Consider the following 22,351-nt stretch of genomic DNA (forward strand, 5'->3'; position numbering starts at 1 on the left):
GAGCGGTCACGGACCGCCCCCGGCACATTAACCCCCGGCACACCGCGATCAAACATGATCGCGGTGTACCGGCGGTATAGGGAAGCATCGCGCAGGGAGTGGGCTCCCTGCGGGCTTCCCGGAGACCCCCGGAGCAACACGATGTGATCGCGTTGCTCTGAGGGTCTCCTACCTCCCTCCTCGCCGCAGGTCCCGGATCCAAGATGGCCGCGGCATCCGGGTCCTGCAGGGAGGGAGGTGGCTTACCGAGTGTCTGCTCAGAGCAGACACTTGGTAAGCCTGCAGCCCTGCACAGCAGATCGCAGATCTGGCAGAGTGCTGTGCACACTGCCAGATCAATGATCTGTGATGTCCCCCCCTGGGACAAAGTAAAAAAGTTAAAAAAAAATTCCCCACATGTGTAAAAAAATAAATAAAAAAAATATCCTAAATAAAGAAAAAAAGAAAAATATATTATTCCCAAAAATACATTTCTTTTGCTAAATAAAATAAAAAAAACAATAAAGGTACACATATTTAGTATCGCCGCGTCCGTAACGACCCAACCTATAAAACTGCCCCATTAGTTAACCCCTTCAGTAAACACCGTAAGAAAAAAAAAAAAAAAACGAGGCAAAAAACAACGCTTTATTATCATACCGCCGAACAAAAAGTGGAATAACACGCGATCAAAAAGACTGATATAAATAACCATGGTAACGCTGAAAACGTCATCTTGTCCTGCAAAAAACGAGCCACCATACAGCATCATCAGCAAAAAAATAAAAAAGTTATAGTCCTGAGAATAAAGCGATGCCAAAATAATTATTTTTTCTATAAAATAGTTTTTATCGTATAAAAGCGCCAAAACATAAAAAAAATGATATAAATTAGATATCGCTGTAATCGTACTGACCCGACGAATAAAACTGCTTTATCAATTTTACCAAACGCGGAACGGTATAAACGCCTCCCCCAAAAGAAATTCATGAATAGCTGGTTTTTGATCACTCTGCCTCACAAAAATCGGAATAAAAAGTGATCAAAAAATGTCACGTGTCCGAAAATGTTACCAATAAAAACGTCAACTCGTCCCACAAAAAACAAGATCTCACATGACTCTGTGGACTCAAATATGGAAAAATTACAGCTCTCAAAATGTGGTAACGCAAAAAATATTTTTTGCAATGAAAAGCGTCTTTCAGTGTGTGACGGCTGCCAGTCATAAAAATCCGCTAAAAAACCCGCTATAAAAGTAAATCAAACCCCCCTTCATCACCCCCTTAGTTAGGGAAAAATTAAAAAATGTATTTATTTCCATTTTCCCATTAGGGTTAGGGTTAGGGCTAGAGTTAGGACTAGAGTTAGGACTAGAGTTAGGACTAGAGTTAGGGCTAGGGTTAGGGTTAGGGCAAGGGTTAGGGCTAGGGTTAGGGTTGGGGCTAGGGTTGGGGCTAGGGTTAGGGCTAGGGTTGGGGCTAGGGTTAGGGTTAGGGTTGGGGCTAGGGTTAGGGCTAGGGTTAGGGCTAGTGTTAGGGCTAGGGTTATTGCTAGGGTTAGGGCTAGGGTTGGGGCTAGGGTTAGGGCTACAGTTAGGGTTGGGGCTAAAGATAGGGTTAGGGTTTGGATTACATTTACGGTTGGGAATAGGGTTGGGTGTGTCTGGGTTAGAGGAGTGGTTAGGGTTACTGTTGGGATTAGGGTAAGGGGTGTGTTTGGATTAGGGTTTCAGTTATAATTGGGGGTTTCCACTGTTTAGGCACATCAGGGGCTCTCCAAACGGGACATGGCATCCGATCTGAATTCCAGCCAATTCTGCGTTGAAAAAGGAAAACAGTGCTCCTTCCCTTCAGAGCTCTCCCGTGTGCCCAAACAGGGGTTTACCCCAACATATGGGGTATCAGCGTACTCAGGACAAATTGGACATCATCTTTTGGGGTCCAAGTTCTCCTGCTTCCCTTGGGAAAATACAAAACTGGGGGCCAAAAAATAAGTTTTGTGGGAAAAAAAGGATTTTTTATTTTCACGGCTCTGCGTTGTAAACTGTAGTGAAACACTTGGGGGTTCAAAGTTCTCACAACACATCTAGATAAGTTCCTTGGGGGGTCTAGTTTCCGATATGGGGTCACTTGTGGGGGGTTTGTACTGTTTGGGTACATCAGGGGCTCTGCAAATGCAACGTGACGCCTGCAGACCAATCCATTTAAGTCTGCATTCCAAATGGCGCTCCTTCCCTTCCGAGCTCTGTCATGCGCCCAAACAGTGGTTCCCCCCCACATATGGGGTATCAGCGTACTCAGGACAAATTGGACAACAACGTTTGGGGTCCAATTTATCCTGATACCCTTGTGAAAATACAAAACTGGGGGCTAAAAATCATTTTTGTGAAAAAAAAAAAGAGAATTTTTATTTTCACGGCTCTGCGTTATAAACTGTAGTGAAACACTTGGGGGTTCAAAGTTCTCACAACACATCTAGATAAGTTCCTTGGGGGGTCTAGTTTCCAATATGGGGTCACTTGTGGGGGATTTGTACTGTTTGGGTACATCAGGGGCTCTGCAAATGCAACGTGACGCCTGCAGACCAATCCATTTAAGTCTGCATTCCAAATGGCGCTCCTTCCCTTCCGAGCTCTGTCATGCGCCCAAACAGTGGTCCCCCCCCCACATATGGGGTATCAGCGTACTCAGGACAAATTGGACAACAACTTTTGGGGTCCAATTTATCCTGATACCCTTGTGAAAATACAAAACTGGGGGCTAAAAATCATTTTTGTGAAAAAAAAAAGAATTTTTATTTTCACGGCTCTGCGTTATAAACTGTAGTGAAACACTTGGGGGTTCAAAGTTCTCACAACACATCTAGATAAGTTCCTTGGGGGGTCTAGTTTCCAATATGGGGTCACTTGTGGGGGGTTTGTACTGTTTGGGTACATCAGGGGCTCTGCAAATGCAACGTGACGCCTGCAGACCAATCCATTTAAGTCTGCATTCCAAATGGCGCTCCTTCCCTTCCGAGCTCTGTCATGCGCCCAAACAGTGGTTCCCCCCCCACATATGGGGTATCAGCATACTCAGGACAAATTGGACAACAACTTTTGGGGTACAATTTATCCTGATACCCTTGTGAAAATACAAAACTGGGGGCTAAAAATCATTTTTGTGAAAAAAAAAAGAATTTTTATTTTCACGGCTCTGCGTTATAAACTGTAGTGAAACACTTGGGGGTTCAAAGCTATCAAAACACATCCAGATAAGTTCCTTAGGGGGTCTACTTTCCAAAATGGTGTCACTTGTGGGGGTTTTTAATGTTTAGGCACATCAGGGGCTCTCCAAACGCAACATGGCATCCCATCTTAATTCCAGTCAATTTTGCATTGAAAAGTAAAATAGCGCTCCTTCCCTTCCGAGCTCTGCTATGCGCCCAAACAGTGGTTTACCCCCACATATGGGGTATCGTCGTACTCAGGACAAATTGCACAACAACTTTTGTGGTCTAATTTCTTCTCTTACCCTTGGGGAAATAAAAAAATGGGGGCGAAAAGATCATTTTTGTGAAAAAATATGATTTTTTATTTTTACGGCTCTGCATTATAAACTTCTGTGAAGCACTTGTTGGGTCAAAGTGCTCAACACACATCTAGATAAGTTCCTTAAGGGGTCTACTTTCCAAAATGGTGTCACTTGTACAGGGTTTCAATGTTTAGGCACATCAGGGGCTCTCCAAACGCAACATGGCGTCCCATCTTAATTCCAGTCAATTTTGTATTGAAAAGTAAAATAGCGCTCCTTCCCTTCCGAACTCTGCCCTGCGCCCAAACAATGGTTTACACCCACATATGGGGTATCAGCGTACTCAGGACAAATTGCACAACAATTTTTCGGGTCCAATTTCTTCTCTTACCCTTGGGAAAATAATAAATTGGGGGTGAAAAGATCATTTTTGTGAAAAAATATGATTTTTTATTTTTACGGCTCTGCATTATAAACTTCTGTGAAGCACTTGTTGGGTCAAAGTGCTCAACACACATCTAGATAAGTTCCTTAAGGGGTCTACTTTTCAAAATGGTGTCACTTGTACAGGGTTTCAATGTTTAGGCACATCAGGGGCTCTCCAAACGCAACATGGCGTCCCATCTCAATTCCAGTTAATTTTGCATTGAAAAGTCAAATGGCGCTCCTTCCCTTCCGAGCTCTGCCCTGCGCCCAAACAATGGTATACACCCACATATGGGGTATCAGCGTACTCAGGACAAATTGCACAACAATTTTTCGGGTCCAATTTCTTCTCTTACCCTTGGGAAAATAAAAAATTGGGGGCGAAAAGATCATTTTTGTGAAAAAATATGATTTTTTATTTTTACGACTCTGCATTATAAACTTCTGTGAAGCACTTGTTGGGTCAAAGTGCTCACCACACATCTAGATAAGATCCTTAGGGGGTCTACTTTCCAAAATGGTGTCACTTGTGGGGGGTTTCAATGTTTAGGCACATCAGGGGCTCTCCAAATGCAACATGGCGTCCCATCTCAATTCCAGTCAATTTTGCATTGAAAAGTCAAATGGCGCTCCTTTCCTTCCGAGCTCTGCCATGCGCCCAAACAGTGGTTTACCCCCACATATGGGGTATTAGCGTACTCAGGACAAATTGTACAACAAATTTTGGGGTCTATTTTCTCCTGTTACCCTTGGTAAAATAAAACAAATTGGAGCTGAAATAAATTTTGTGTGAAAAAAAGTTAAATGTTTATTTTTATTTAAACATTCCAAAAATTCCTGTGAAACATCTGAAGGGTTAATAAACTTTTTGAAAGTGGTTTTGAGTACCTTGAGGGGTGCAGTTTTTAGAATGGTGTCACACTTGGGTATTTTCTATCACATAGACCCCTCAAAATGACTTCAAATGAGATGTGGTCCCTAAAAAAAAATGGTGTTGTAAAAATGAGAAATTGCTGGTCAACTTTTAACCCTTATAACTCCGTCACAAAAAAAAAATTTGGTTCCAAAATTGTGCTGATGTAAAGTAGACATGTGGGAAATGTTACTTATTAAGTATTTTGCATGACATATGTCTGTGATTTAAGGGCATAAAAATTCAAAGTTGGAAAATTGCAAAATTTTCAAAATTTTCGCCAAATATTCGTTTTTTTCACAAATAAACGCAAGTTATATCAAAGAAATTTTACCACTATCATGAAGTACAATATGTCACAAGAAAACAATCGCCAAGATCCGTTGAAGCGTTCCAGAGTTATAACCTCATAAAGGGACAGTGGTCAGAATTGTAAAAATTGGCCCGGTCATTAACGTGCAAACCACCCTTGGGGGTGAAGGGGTTAAGGAAGCTGCAGAGATATTTTGATAAAATCAGTCTGCGATGAGGAAGGTCTGAGATAAGATCAGGTTTTCTCTTTCATTCCCCTTGACGCTTCAACATAAATTATAACATATGATTAAGAGTGCAAGTTTAATCATTGCTCACCTCCGAGTCTTTGTGACATATTACAACCACACTGCTTTTCTTCCCATAATGAAGCAGTTACATTAATAATGCTCTCAGGATACAAGAACATAGCGATACAACTATCCATCTCTATCAGCACACTGTCAAATGGGACATGCTCGCACATAGAATAATACATGTCCACCATTAATAATTTATTATTCACTATCTATAAAAAGAAAAAACAGTCACAAAAGATAATAAACACAGTACTTAAAAAGGTTTTCCAATTTTGGAAAATTCCTACAGATTTTTTTTTTTTAATCAAATGTTTTTTTTTATTGAAAAGAGTAAAACAGGTAACAGTCATACAAAGACCAATTATGCATTGCAACATCAATCGTCTCATGTTATTGTAAAAAATTGTAGCATGATCATATCTTATACAAAATATGCTATTCATATATTCTTTGTTTTTATATGTTCTAATTAAACAAAACACCCTTCCCCTTCTCTCCCATTAACGTAGCAGAGAAACCTATATCTGTCCGAATTCCTAGACACACGGGTTCATTGAGACAGCGCTAACTATGCTTTGGACAGGATAAATATGTCACCCAATAAAAGATTATTAATTAGCTATTTACTGAACTAGGTATAGCGCTTAGACCCTAATACCAGGCAATAATATTTTCAGCACCCAGTGTATCAATAAAATTTCAGATGCCAAACCTGGGACATCTAGCCAGGGTCCCCAGATGTTTTTCAATTTCTTCATTGTGTAACACCCCAGGAAACCGGCTGTTACAGTGGTGTCGCTTTCCTTTCGGGGAGAGCGATGCTATGCCTGGAAGCAAGGGAGATCCCTTTAACAGGTGGTACACATACATGCAACATATTCTGACTCCAGGCCAGAAGGGGGAGCTCTGATCCCGGTTTCAGGGGAGCTTCCCTAGATATGAATATATATTCTGGTCTGGGGAGGAGTTAGACAGTCTGGAGGAGATTGTGAGAGGAGAGAGTTGGTCCAGGGAGACCAGAAGAGAGGGAGTCGGTAGCAAACAGCAGAAGAGAGTGGAGTGAGAGCAGAGTTGGGGCTGTGCAGCTACATGTGTTGCTGCAGCTGCAGGCCAGAGAAGAGAAGCAGACTGGTTGCATTGGTAGCACATGCCAGAGGGGAGAAGTACAGGAGAATAAAGGAGCTGGAAGAGAGCTGTGACTGGGATCCCTCCAAGCTAAAGCGCAGGAACCGGGCACCTGGAGCCCGAGGCTGTATAGTACTTTATGTCCCACAGCAGAACCGGAGGGCAGAAGACTACAGGTTGTCTGCCCACATCTACACCCGAAGGTACAGTAACACATAGAGCCCGAGTCATGATAGAGACCCTGTAAAAAGGCTTGCATTGCCTACCATACAGGTACTGTCCTAGGACAGGAACAGAGAGGACCTTGTTAGGAGTCACAGGCAGCAAGGAACTCACCCCAAAGCACGAGAAGGAAGGCTTACGAACCTCACTTGAGAGAGATTCATCATTGCTTCCAGGCCAACCGGACCTTGCCAACACCTGTTGCCGGTACCCTGCACTGTGGCCATAAACCATCAGTAAACCAGGTAAAGAGACTGCAACCCTGTGTCCTATGTTTCTTTCTACAACACCTAACACCTGTCCCTACCACACTGGGAGCCAATAATTTAGATTTCTGTTGCACCATTCTGATGGGAAGGTGAGAATTTGGAGCAGGCTGCATAAAGTTGGTAGAGGTAGTATAATGATGTGGAAAATGTTTTCGTGGCATACTTTGGGCCTTCTGATACGTGTGGATGGACATTTGGAAAGTAGGGCTTACGTAATAATTGTGGCTGATGAAGTTCAACCTTCATGACAGTTACTGTACAGTTATGCTCAAACGTTTACATACCCCAGCAGAATTTTTGCTTTCTTGGCCTTTTTTCAGAGAATATGAATGACAGCACCAAAACTTTTTCTCCACTCAGGGTTAGTGGCTGGGTGAAGCCATTTATTTTCAAACTACTGTTTTCTCATTTTAAATCATAATGACAACCCAAAACATCAAATGACCCTGATCAAAAGTTAGCACACCCCATTTCTTAATACCGTGTATTGCCTCCTCTAACATCAATGACAGCTTGAAGTCTTTTGTGGTACTTTTGGATGAGGTTCTTTATTTTCTCAGATGGTAAACTTGACCACTCTTCTTGGCAAAAAACCTCCAGTTCCTGTAAATTCCTGGGCTGTTTAGCATGAACTGTGCGCTTGAGATCTCCCCAGAGTGGCTCAATGATATTGAGGTCAGGAGACTGAGATGGCCACTCCAGAACCTTCACTTTCCTCTGCTGTAGCCAGTGACAGGTTGACTTGGCCTTGTGTTTTGGATTGTTGTCACATTGGAACGTCTAAGTACATCCCATGTGCAGCTTCCGGGCTGATGAGTGCAAATTTGCCTCCAGTATTTGCTGATAACATGCTGCATTCATCTTTCCTTCAACTTTGACCAAGTTTCCTGTGCCTTTGTAGCTCACACATCCCCAAAACATCAGTGATCCACCTCCATGATTTACAGTAGGAATTGTGTTCCTTTCATCATTGGCCTTGTATATCTCTCTCCAAATGTGACGTTTATGGTTGTGGCCAAAAAGTTCAATTTTGGTCTAATCACTCCAAATTACATTATTCCAGAAGTTTTGAGGCTTTTCTTTGTGCTGTTTTGCGTTATGTAGGTGAGATACTTTGTGGCATTTGCACAGTAATGGCTTTCTTCAGGCGACTCGACTATGCAGCCCATTTTTCTTCAAGTGCCTCCTTATTGTGCATCTTGAAACAGCCACACCATTAGTTTTCAGAGAGTCCTGTATTTCAGCTGATGTTATTTGTGGGTTTTTCTTTGCACCCCATCCAATTTTCCTTTCAGTTGTGGACAGCATTTTTGTTGGTCTACTTAACCATGGTTTTGTTTTTACAGAGCCCCTAATTTTCCATTTATTAATCAAAGTTTGAATGCTGCTGACTGGCATTATCAATTCCTTGGATATCTTTTTGTATCCCTTTCCTGTTTTATACAGTTCAACTACCTTATACCGTATCTCCGTTGACAATGCTTTTGCTTTCCCCATGAATCACAATCCAGAAACATCAGTGGCTGGATAAAAGATGCAAGAGTCTGTCTGGATCCCAGAAACTCACTCAGCTTTTATGCACACACACTGATTACAAGCAAACAGGCACAGATGAGGATGTTACCTTTAGTAGCCATTCAAACCCATTTGTGTCAACTTCTGTGTATGTTATCAGGCCAAAATCACCAGGGTATGTGAACTTTTGATCAGGGTCATTTGGATGTTTTGGGTTGTCATTATGATTTAAAAAGAGAAAACACAGTAGTTTGACAATAAATGGCTTCACCCAACCACTAACCATGAGTGGAAAAAAGTTTTGGTGTTATCATTCAGATTCTTTCAATAAAGGCCAAGAAAGCAAAAATTCTGCTGGGGTATGTAAACTTTTGAGCACAACTGTATATATTGATTGACAAAAAAGACACTTTCAACAAGACAAATCATGGATCGGTTCCAAGAACAAGTTCGTTTCCCTTGCTTCCCTGACCTTCACATTCCTGATATTTTAATTTAATTAGAGTTCCTCTTCATCTAATTGCGAGAACCAATTCTGTTTGTATATGGCAGTATTTCGGCAAAATTATTTCAACACCTAGAGGAATCTTCGCCTGCATTTTGTCTTCAGCATGTTGACTGCTCTTTAGAACTTAAAAGATTTCAGGAACATTTAAAATACAAAATATTCATAGTTGTCAAAGGGCCCAGCGACAAAGTAGGAACGATTCTTCACCATGCCTGGTATCCCAATTCTCTTCCTTTTCATAAGCCCATACACTGCTGCTGTGTTGAAAAATTCAGTAAAATGCAATAAGATGTCCACAATACACAGACATACAGATGCATCCACCTTAACTCTTGAATTTGGTGAACACTACTATTGAGCATTCCGATACCGCAAGTATCGGGTATCAGCCGATACTTGCGGTATCAGAATTCCGATACCGAGTTCCGATACTTTTGTGGTATCGGGAATCGGTATCGGATCCATATTAATGTGTAAAATAAAGAATTAAAATAAAAAATATTGATATACTCACCTGTTGTGAATTCCGTTCTGGAGCTCCCTCCTGTGGTTGCTAATGGTATTTTTGTGAGTTCTGCCCTTGGGCTCCCTCTGGTGGTTTCGAGTGGAACTGCTGCTCTTTTAGGTAGCTGTAGCAGCTGCCTTCACTGATCGCCTTGCCTGGGTTTGTTATTTAAACCTGCTCTGGGCTTTAGTTCATGCCAGATGTCAATGTCTTAGTTTGGATTTGGTTCTCTCCTTGGATTTCTCAGATGGCCTGTCCTTGTCAGCAAAAGAAGTTTTTGCTAGTTCTTGTTTGTCCATTTGCTTTGGACTCTATTGCTCTGCAAATATGTCTCTTTTTGTCCAGCTTGTCACTATGTCATTTTTAGGCTAGCTGGAAGCTCTGGGGAAGCAGATTTGCCCCTCCACACCGTGAGTCGGTGTGGAGTTCATTTTTGTAAACTCTGCGTGGATTTTGTAGTTTTTAATACTGACCGCACTGTATCCTTTTCTCTCTGTCTATCAAGTTTAGTATTGGCCTCCTTTGCTGAAATCTGATTTCATTTCTGTGTACGTCATTTCCCTCTCCACTCACAGTCAATATTTGTGGGGGGCTATCTTTCCTTTTGGGGTTTTCTCTGAGGCAAGATAGCTTTCTATTTCCTTCTTTAGGGGTAGTTAGTTCTTAGGCTGTGAAGAGGTGTCTAGGGAGAGTCAGGAACATCCCACGGCTATTACTAGTGTTGTTGTTAGGATTAGGAACTGCGGTCAGTAGAGTTACCACCTCCTCAGAGCTCGTTCCATGTTGCGTTTTAGCCACCAGGTCATATCAGCGTGGCCTCTTAACCACCAGGTCATAACACTCACCTCTCCGGAGGCCCCTTTACCTTACTGTTGTTAACCGGCAGCCTTCTTTGCTTAAAATCAGCGCGTTTAGGGCCTTCCATGACGTCACGGCTTCTGATTGGTCGCGTGCCGCTCATGTGACCGCCACGCGACCAATCACAAGCCGCGACGTCATTCTCAGGTCCTAAATTCTACATTCTTAACAGCGGTAAGGTGCAGGGGCCTCCGGAGAGGTGAGTATATCAATATTTTTTATTTTAATTCTTTATTTTATACATTAATATGGATCCCAGGGCCTGAAGGAGAGTTCCTCTCCTTCAGACCCTGGGAACCATCAGGATACCTTCCGATACTTGGTGTCCCATTGACTTGTATTGGTATCGGGTATCGGTATCGGCGATATCCGATACTTTTTGGGTATCGGCCGATACTATCGGGTATCGGCGGTATCGCTCAACACTATCGGGTATCGGCGGTATCGCTCAACACTAGTGAACACAGATTTAAGACAATAGCAACTTGTCAGCAAATGGACATCTTGTGACCGGGCATCATCACGTTAAGGGAAAAATCAATTTCTTTTAAAAGCCGGTAAGCTCGTTTCACTCACTTTGGGATGTGTTGAGACAAGGGAAAAAAATAAAGGACACATATGTAGTGTCTTATATTTGCTTCCACTCTTCAGCCTATAGAAAATATCTCTCCGAAGGGTTTGTATTCTCCTATCTCTACTAAGGATTATACGTACAATTATAGGTGACACAAGTATGGTAAGTTATGTCTATATTTTGTGACCATCTTTTGATTCCCCCCATAGCATCTAAAAAAAAAAATAATAATAAAGCAACCTTGCAATTAGTTTTTATTTTGTGTCTACCACTATTATGCAGAACCAAGTATCACCATGACAACAGACTACAAGCAAATGCTAAGTAGTCGGATCTTGCAGACATACTTTTTTCCATTTGTCCTCTAAATTATGTTATTACATATTTAGTAGGTTAATAAGAAATAGGGGATGAATAAAAGGACATATGACTTCAAGATCAAACTATGCATAGGTTGTTTATGGACTTTAAATAATATATGGGTCTGCATAGGATCTGTAGACAAGAAACGTTTGGAGATTTTTAAACAAAACTCAGCAAAGTTGATCCTTTTTTTTGGACGATACATTTGAGAACTAAATTTTAATTTCACTTATTTACATACTTTTTAATACGAGAAGACAAAAATACCAAGAGGATGAAAAAGGGCTTTCAGGATCAGGTTTATTCTTGCCAAAATGACCAATGTTATCGTGAGTTTTCTAATTCTATTGATACATGAATATTATTATTTTCTGCGGCTGGTCTGTTTGCAAATGATTAGACTTTGTTTTTAAAAGCATGCAGCTATAATTTTTGTGACTTTACATGATTAGAGGGGTATTTATTCAAGTTATTTAAACGTTCATTGAATTTACTTTCCTTCATTACATGACATGTTTGACCAAAAGAATAGTTTTCTCTAAGTCAGAACGTTCCCATCATCACACAGAACACATTTCTGTTTAGATGTAAAAAAAATAAATTAGATTTTATTTTCATCTTCTGGTTGTATTTTGAAAGTTGATTTTTCTCACTCTTCAGAGACTTGTACTTTATCAGTATCTACAGAAAAGTGTACACAATGTGATTATTGGAGGGTGAACTGGCATTGCAGTATTATTCTCATGTATTTTTCACATCCGCAGTTTCTGCCGCTGTTTTACAATTCACTTTAAGATATGGAATGTTTTCTAATGTGAAATGTGGTTTTAACTCCAGCTGTGGTCTATTGAAATGTTAGCGTTCTTTCGAAAGAACTTATTTAAAAAGTGTGAAAAAAGAAGTGGTCATTGTTCAGTCTTACAACACTTTTTTTCTGTTAACATTCTGGTATGTTTTCTGCATTGATTGATGTGACTCAGTGAGTAAGATACAACACTTGGACAGTATCTGTAATATTTATTTAAAGTGTCCCTTTTATCTCAATGAATTACTACATTTGTCTTTTGTTAGTTACATGGCAACATGTAACATTGATTCTGGGGACCACTTTTCAGATTATTGCAAATATCACATTACACTCATTCACAGATTTATATCATGATAGACTTGGTTGTTAGTTAAATGAATGATAAGATTTTGCCTTTGTCTGTTCTTAGTGAATAAAGTGTATTGCGTGAACCACTTGTCAAATTCATACTCAGCGGCCCACCAGTGGATTCTCCTGTTCTCCTATCGGCCAGTCTGAGGCTACTTAGCAGTGTTTTATAGAGACTGTTAGCAATCAGTGTAAATAATTTATGGGGTTGTCCAGAATTGACTAAGGGCTGTTTCATGCCAAATGGCTTGGTACCTTTGTTTGCTTCTCCTGCTTCTCAAGCCAAGCAGGGGCTTTTACTTGCATAGAAAAACAATGGAGCAACCGTCAGCTCACCGGGTTGAGAAATTCCAGGAATAGGGGTGCGGTGCACAGAGACTCCAGGCTGCTTTCCTGAGTAGATGAATCGTGAAGAAAATGGGAAATTCCAGCAATTGCAAAAGTCATAAAACTTCACATTTATTAGTAGATTTAAAACATGAAAAGGAAAAATTTAACAAACATGATAACGGTTGATGCGTTTCGAGCTACACTAGCTCTTAATCATGACCATGATTAAGAGCTAGTGTAGCTCGAAACTCGTCGACCGTTATCATGATTTTAAAATTTTTACTTCCATGCCAAGGACCTTCAGATACATCAGAGGTGGACATACCATTGGTGTAACCTGTGCAGTCGCACAGGAGCCTAAGAGGTATGGGGGCTACTACCTGTAGCATTAGGAACTGTGCATTATGATGAGACATTGGGCTGCAAAGGGCCCATATATTGTTCTTGCACAGGGGATGTGTCCATCAGTGGACTACACGATTGATGTGATATGTTGACTTTAGAGCAAATTGTTGTATGTGACATTGTAAGGAGTGTATTACTTAAAGTAAATAACCTTTCATTTTTGTCATTTGTTTTTTTAAATGTACAAATATAATGTAATATATTTTCTCATTTATTTAAACCCAGTCATTCAAGCTAGAATAGAATCGCGGTGATAGATGACCAAAACAATTCTTTTTCAGATGTATATAAGCTTTTTGCAAAACTAATAGTACATGTGTCAGGTAACATAAATATGTGCACTGTGGTTTATAGGTTTAGGCATAATGAGTTTCTGTTATTCAGGCACACAGCCTAATTCTTAGACCTGTATATTTATATGGAATATATCATAGAAGTTTCATGGTGTACAATCCATAGGCAGCATGAATTAGAGACTGGCTCCTGTTTTCCAAAAATCTATGTTTCACAGACATAGAGACAGACCTTTCAATGTAGCTGAGCAGACAGGAAGAAGCTAGCATGGACCAACCCCTTGGACTAGTCACCTAATCCCTTGCCAACTTAGCATGAATTAGTTAATAGGTTCCTTTTGTACAGGTACTCTCATGGTATTAAATTGGTTTACCTAGTTAGACAGCATAAAAATAAGCAAGTTTGCAATTGGCTTGCTTTTTTATCTGCTTTAATTCTCCTGCTGTGAGAGCTTTTATCCGACATTGTGTACAGCTCTTTTCAAAGCACTCGGCCACCAGAAAATGGCTGAGTATGTGATATCAGCCATCTCTCCCTAGCCTACTGATTTCTATACAGCAGTTAGCTCTCCCTGTCCCTATCAGCTCCTGACTGAGCTGCTCTAGTCAGTCCTGCTTAATCACATTCCCTTTGCCCTCAGCATTGGCAGTTTCCAGAGTAGTTCTAATCACAGCTCTCACTTTCCTTTGATTATTCAAATGCCTTGTTATCTCTATATGCAAATATAATAACAGTGTAGACTTCAGAGCAATGTCCATAGCAGAAGAAAACGCACTGGAAATTTCATTCAAGGTGCCCCCCATCCTCAGTCTGCAACTAGGATGTAAGAAGACTACAGAGCTGTGAGTGGACCAGGATACAACTTAAGAATACCCTTTTGATCAACACGTGCCTTCTGGCTTTGGGATTTTAACATATATTCATCAATTGATACTACCACTGTGTTACACTTTTTTGCTTTCTTTTGCCAAATAAGTAGTATTTCAGAATTACATTTTATTTTGAATTGACCCCTGTATTCAAGGAGAAAAATGGCAACTCACATTTTTTTGTTCACATTGTTAGTAAAAAAAATAAAATAGGAATAGAAATGGATGTCACGAGATTTCAAAATGGTGACATTTTTGAGACAGCTTTACCAAATTTCACAATTTTTCCTTTCAGACTGCAGAGATAGAACAGGCTGCACTTTCCCCAGTGGAATGAATTCTCTTTGGGCAGCACCATGGTCAAGTGGGAACCATGGGTGGACCCCAGGAAGTTCATAATGACATCATTGCACATCAAATGGGACTAAAGGTACCGTCACATTAAGCGACGCTGCAGCGATAGCGACAGCGATGCCGATCGCTGCAGCGTCGCTGTTTGGTCGCTGGAGAGCTGTCACACAGACCGCTCTCCAGCGACCAACGATGCCGAGGTCCCCGGGTAACCAGGGTAAGCATCGGGTTGCTAAGCGCAGGGCCGCGCTTAGTTACCCGATGTTTACCCTGGTTACCAGCGTAAAAGTTAAAAAAACAAACAGCACATACTCACCAGCGCGTCCCCCAGCCTCTGCTTCCTGACACTGACTGAGCTCCGGCCCTAACAGCACAGCGGTGACGTCACCGCTGTGCTTTCACTTTCAGTTTAGGGCCGGCGCTCAGTCAGTGTCAGGAAGCAGAGGCTGGGGGACGCGCTGGTGAGTATGTGCTGTTTGTTTTTTTAACTTTTACGCTGGTAACCAGGGTAAACATCGGGTTACTAAGCGCGGCCCTGCGCTTAGTAACCCGATGTTTACCCTGGTTACCAGTGTAAAATATCGCTGGTATCCTTGCTTTTGCTGTCAAACACGGCGATACACGGCGACCTAGCGACCAAATAAAGTGCAGACCTTCTAGCAGCGACCAGCAATTTCACAGCGGGATCCAGATCGCTGCTGCGTGTCAAATACAGCGATATCGCTATCCAGGTCGCTGCAACGTCACGGATCGCTGGCGATATCGCCTAGTGTGACGGTACCTTTACTGAAACATCAGATAAGGAGTAGGCAGCTTTTGAGAGCCTTCAGCACTTTTGCTAAGCTGCTTGAGACAAAATTAAAAGCAAGTGTTTTCATATGACCACAAATATAAAAGCTCAGAGAGTGCACAGAATTTCATAAACAGCTAGCTTGTAAGGAGCACGTGGCTTGAAAAAGCTTTGTCTCAATGGTTCAGGCTTATGTGTTACTCCAAAAATGGGGGGGTGGAAAAATGTGTGAAGCTCAATGAAGTACTTTGGTGAAGAACTAATGCACAATGGCTGCATCATGTTCCCTAACTTCCATATTCTCAATAATCATGCTGATAAAGTAGAACATGGGAGCATGGCAGCCATACATATTAAACAGAGAGTAGGTGGAACAACCATTGGAGAAATGATTGTCTGGTGACCATATTTTAGGCAGTTACAGTCATTCAAACTTTATTGGGAACATTATTTTATGGAAATATTTTTCATAGGCTAGCTACCATTGGACAAATATTTTAACCCCTTAACGACCAGCAGCATTTTTGATTTTGCATTTTTCATTTTTGCTCCCCTTTTTCCCCAAACTTTTTTTTTTTTTTGGTCAAAATGGCCATGTGAGGGCTTGTTTTTTGTATTTTTGAACAACATCATTGGTTCTAGCATATTGTGTACTGGAAAATGGGAAAACCATTCCAAGTGCTGTGAAATTGCAATAAAAGTGCAATCCCAAACTATTTTTTTTACCATGTTCATTAAATGCTAAAACTGACTTGCCATTATGATTCTCCAGGTCATTACGAGTTCATAGACAGCCAACATGTCTAGGTTCTTTTCTATTAAAGTGGTGAAAATAATTGCAAATTTTGTAAAAAAAAAAATTAAATGCGCCATTTTCTGATACCCGTAGCGTCTCCATTTTTCTTGGGTTGGGTGAGGGCTTATTTTTTGCATGCCGAGCTGATATTTTTAACTATACGATTTTGGTGCAGATACGATCTTTTGATCATCCGTCATTACATTTTAATGCAATGTTAAAGGCGACCAGAAAAATGTAATTCTGGCGTTTTGACATTTTTTTCTCATTACATCATTTAACGATCAGGTAATTCTTTAATTTTTTTATATTGATAGATCGGGCAATTCTGAACGAGGCAATACCAAATATGTGTATGTTTGGTTTTTTATTTTTTTGAATGGGGTGAAAGGGGGTGATTTTAACTTTTATATATTTTTAAAAACTTTTTTTTCACTTTTGGCATGATTCTATAGTCTCCATGGGAGTCTAGAAGCTGCCCGATTGCCTCTGCTACATACAGGCGATGATCAGTGTCGCTGATCACCCGGTGTCGCTCATAACAATCTGGCTATGACAACCATAGAGGTCTGCTGGAAACCTCTGGTTGTCATACCAACCCATTGGTGACCCGCAATCACGTGGCGGGGTCACCGATGGGCAGGATTTCCGGCACGCTTGCTGGAAGCGCGAGTTAAATGCTGCTGTCAGAGATTGACAGCGGCATTTAACTAGTTAACAGCCGTGGGTGGACCACGATTGCACCCGCAGCTGTTAGAGGCACATGTCAGCTATTCAAAACATGTGCTGGAAAAGATGAGGGTTCACTTCCGGAGCCGACATCAAAGGGAGGGAGTCCGACATTGGCTTACTATTATGCCAGAAGATCGCTATCTTCCAACTTATCATTCCTTATTATTTCACCTGCGAACCATTATTTTGATTAAAATAATCTATTTTGATCAACTGTAGATTGATATGTATGGCCCCCTTTAGATGTTTAGTATTTTACAGTAATCTTTTGTACAATAGATGCAAATTCTGTAGTTAAGAAATGCCACTTACTAGCTGTGAACAATAATTGCATTACATAGTGCTGTACGTTATACAGGCTTACACATCACATCTGCTTTAGCCATAAGCTCCTGCCCTAGAACTGCGATAAATCAAAACTTTGTAAGGATGCCCAGGTGTGATTCATAAAATATGAAAAACTATAATGCCTTAATACTAATATCCCTTATGGTAAATCCCCTCACGACCCAATTTCTGCGGAACGTTGCTCCTCCTTAGCATGTTTCTGGCCAATTAGTTATATATTGTACATTTGTAATTAGTGTTGAGCGATACCGTCCGATACTTGAAAGTATCGGTATCGGAAAGTATCGGCCGATACCGGCAAAGTATCGGATCTAATCCGATACCGATACCCGATACCAATACAAGTCAATGGGACTCAAGTATCGGACGGTATTCCTGATGGTTCTCAGGGTCTGAAGGAGAGGAAACTCTCCTTCAGGCCCTGGGAGCCATATTAATGTGTAAAATAAAGAATTAAAATAAAAAATATTGCTATACTCACCTCTCCGACACAGCCTGGACTTTACCGCCGTAACCGGGAGCCTTCTTTGCTTAAAATGCGCGCATTTAATGGTTTCCGTGACGTCACGGCTTCTGATTGGTCACGTGCCGCCCATGTGACCGCGACGCGACCAATCACAACAAGCCGTGATGTAATTTTCAGGTCCTGAATGCCTAATTCTAGGCATTCAGGATTTGAAAATTACGTCACGGCTTGTGATTGGTCGCGTCGCGGTCACATGGGCGGCACGCGACCAATCAGAAGCCGTGACGTCACGGAAACCATTAAACGCGCTCATTTTAAGCAAAGAAGGCTCCCGGTTACGGCGGTAAAGTCCAGGGGCCTCCGGACAGGTGAGTATATCAATATTTTTTATTTTAATTCTTTATTTTACACATTTATATGGATCCCAGGGCCTAAATGAGAGTTTCCTCTCCTTCAGACCCTGGGAACCATACACTGGAAACTTCCGATTCCCGATACCACGAAAGTATCGGATCTCGGTATCGGAATTCCGATACAGCAAGTATCGGCCGATACTTGCGGTATCGGAATGCTCAACACTATTTGTAATCCAGTCTCAATAGAGATAATTGGGAGGTATTTATCTTGTTTTTTCCATGATTTCTAACAATTTTTGAGCAATCATGTTGCTAAAATGTTTGCCAACAACATTTCTTGATTGTGTAGACGTACTTTACTGTAGGCGCTTGGTTTCACCATCAAACACATTGGGCCCAATTCATCATTTGTGATTTACTGAGCTCCCTTTTTTTTGTTTTGTGGTATTGATGGTTTTTTGTGCCAAATTATTCAAAACTGTGTAAGTGGTTCATGAATTTGTCATATACTCAAGCTTGCTATTTATTTTTGCTTTTTACTGGTTTTTACAACTTTTCAACACCAAAATCACAAATCTTTTAAAAAGTTGCAAAAATGTGTCAAATTGAAAACTCATCCAGAAACCTTACACTGGAGAGTGAGATGGGCCAAAAATAGGCAACACTTGGTAAAAGTCATATTTCATGAACCTGTCTAAAACATCTGAATAAACAAAGTTATCAAGAATAAATAAAAAAAAAAGTTTTAGAGAAGAAAGACAAGTGGTGCAACATGTTTCGAAAATATGAAACATACTGAAGCTGCTAAAAAGGACTAAGTACTCCAGAAAGCTGGAGAAACAGCAACGACGACGAATTAGAGCCATTGAGTTTGTCTTTATATAATAATCATAAAACAATACAGACTAGAAATACATGTAAAATACAATTTCATTCAGAAGTGACATTCAGATCAGTGAAATAAAAGGCATTTAACCGACAGGGCAGCGGAACACAGCACTCATCTATAGGATGGTGCCATGCATTGTTAATTGAATTACACATACTACACATACTAGACTGTTTCTTCTGAAAGCTGAAGAGCTTCATATAATATAGTGCATTTTTATTTTTTAAATTGTGAGACTAAGTTTCATTTAAATAAACTGTAGATACATTTAGGGAAGCATTAAATGTTTTTCGGACATGTGTCTACTGAATTGTTTGCACATAGCCATGGACAGAGAAACTCTATAACAGAATACACAAGTGGTCAGTTTATCACTATCCGTTTGATAGTAGATTTACATCACTATCTGCCTCTGAGTGCACTGAAGCATCCATCTTCTGGCATTGATGGAGATTTACACCTGCACCATTTATGAATTTACTCACTCGGTTAAACTTCGAAAAGCTTTTTCCAATGTTCATTCCTCCTCCTTTTATTGCCACAGATCCTGATATAGTCTCTGAAGAAGTGATTCCAACCTTGGAAAATGCACCTATTGAGATCAAAGGGGTTAACCAGACAAAATATTTATCTGTTAATAATTGTATAGAGGATGAATGGTAGATCGGTGGCAGTCCAACTATGGGAATCCCTACAGATTGGTATTTACCGGAACCTGTCATGGCATTATCATGACAGAGAGGAGCCAGAAGATCGAGCTTCTGATTTCTCCTACTCCTGCATTGATTAGAAGCACTTCACCATCATATTAAACGGTGCAGGTTTTTTTTAGCAGTACAGGGGTTAATCTCAGTTGAGAGCTCTTGGAAGCTTTCCTGTGTTAAGGTTCTCAGCTGTGCACTGTTAGCCACTCCCATCTCCTATATAAACTGGGCCCTGGCTAGCACTCATTGTCAGAGCTGGCTTATGCTGCATGGCTAGAGGTTGTTTGTGGATGTTATTGGAGAAGGCTTTTGGTGGATTTATCTGTGACTGTTGCTAGGTTTTGAGGGTGTGATAATTCCCTTTTTTCTCCTACTTTAGTTTAGCCCCATCCTCCACTCCCCGGGGGTAACCCCTATTGTTTATGTGAGTATATTTGTATGATTGGTATTTTCCTTTATCCCTGTTCATATTACCTTGTTAGTCTGGTTGGTGTATTACGGTACACTACTACTCCCCTCTTTCCTGGGTGGGGGAAGGGTACAGACTGAGGGCCGATTCAGGAGCTACGTGGCCCCGGCGTCTTCACCATCAGAAGTAATTCAGGAAACAGGGCGAGCTAGGGCACCTCTAGCATTGGGGACAGAGAAGGAGCCCATGGTCCTAAGACACCCAACAATAGAATTGTGACAGAACCCCAGACTTTTGTTTTGCCCAGCCAGCCAGTTAGATTTAGGGGATGTTCACTAATGGTAAAAGCTGAAAACTTTAGATTGGTGATAAATGTTTTTGGTTGAAATTTTCCCATAACTAAAAATTTGCTTCAATTTTATTTAAAGTGTACTTAGTTTAATATGCTACCCCCACTTATATTAACCTTGGACCTATAGATACTTACATTTTGTACTACTTTCAAAATTCTAGTTTCCATCCTCATGCAGATCTAGGGAAGACGTTTTAGATGAACCTAAACACACTCCACTGTTAAAGGGAACCTGACAGTAGGGGGAACTCTCCTAAGCTGTCTATATAGGCAGGGCAGGTCATAAAACGCTGAATAACATGATACCTTGATATGTGCGAGCTGATGTCTTATTCTAGAGAAACCCATGTTTTTCTTACCATGTAAATGAGCTGTTAAGATCTCCAGGACCGAAATAGATCTCCCTGAGAATCTGCCTCCAGAGCTTAATTTAAATTAAAGGGAGATTACCAGTGTGAGACATGTAGATCAGGAGAGCAGACTGTCAGTCATTATATGTCTCACACATATAATAATTTCTGGAGGCTGATTCTCAGGGAGATCCATGCCCGGCCCATAGATCTTAACAGCTCATTTACATATTAAGAAAAACATGGATTTATCTGGAACAAGACATTGAATCGCAGATAACAAGGTATCATTTTATTTAGCTTTCTATGACCTGCATGCCTATATATAAGGCTTAGGAGGATGATCCTACTGACAGATTACCCTATATAGTTGATCTTCATGTCCATAACACATGCACTATTTTACAAATGTTTCAATAATAAGAACAAGGAAGGGATATAAACAATGTAATAAAAAATAATTAACTTTGTCTTCACATTTTCATGGTTATTTTTTCCTACTCAGCAGTATCATTGTGGCAGCCTGAGATCCTGTTGGGTGGGACTGAAGGATTATACTACAAGATTATCATGGACCGCATTCCTAATATCAATCATTTCACATTCATTTTGCAGTATGAACAGGCTTCCAATCACCTAACTAATAAGCAAAATACTCAAGAATTAATCTTTTGTGCTGCACAAAAGATCATTGTTCTTGACAGCGCATTGTCCTGTGTAAACAGGATTCCTGCTGCCGAGCACCTTCAAAGTAGCAACCAGCTTCTGTAACAGACACATAATCCTAACTTATGTACTGTTCTTGCACAGGGGCATATCTCAATAAGTAGTACTTGAAGTATCAATAATATTAGCAAATATCTCCAATTAGAAATGTAGTGTAGTTCTTCTAATTAGCTATGTCACTTATTCCTTGTGTAGGGCACTGCAGCAGCTTAGGTATCCATGGTTATGACCATACAGTAACAGTTAGTGAGCTGTTTGTGGTCGTAACCATAGATATGTAAGCTTCTGCAATGCCATGCACATGGGATATTCAACATAGCTAATCAGAAGAACTGTACTACATTTCTAAGTGGAGGTTTTTGCTAATATTATTACTACACGTACTTACTGGGATAGGATCTTTAAGATGGGAATACCCCTTTAAGTTTTTGTTCTCCACTAGTCTTGCTTTACTGTTTGTGAGGCAGTGACCCCTGTTACAGCTAAGGGGCGCTGTATGTTCAACCCAGGATATGCATGGAGGCGTATTGAGGCAATGGGAATGCAATGCAGTCACAGGCGTAGCTGGGATTGCAATGGTGAAGCAGTGACCGATGTCACAGTTAGGGGTGGCTGTGTAGTCTCCCCAGGATATGCATGAAGGTGTAT

The sequence above is a fragment of the Ranitomeya variabilis genome, chromosome 7 (assembly GCF_051348905.1).
Source record: "Ranitomeya variabilis isolate aRanVar5 chromosome 7, aRanVar5.hap1, whole genome shotgun sequence".
Lineage (NCBI taxonomy): Eukaryota > Metazoa > Chordata > Amphibia > Anura > Dendrobatidae > Ranitomeya > Ranitomeya variabilis.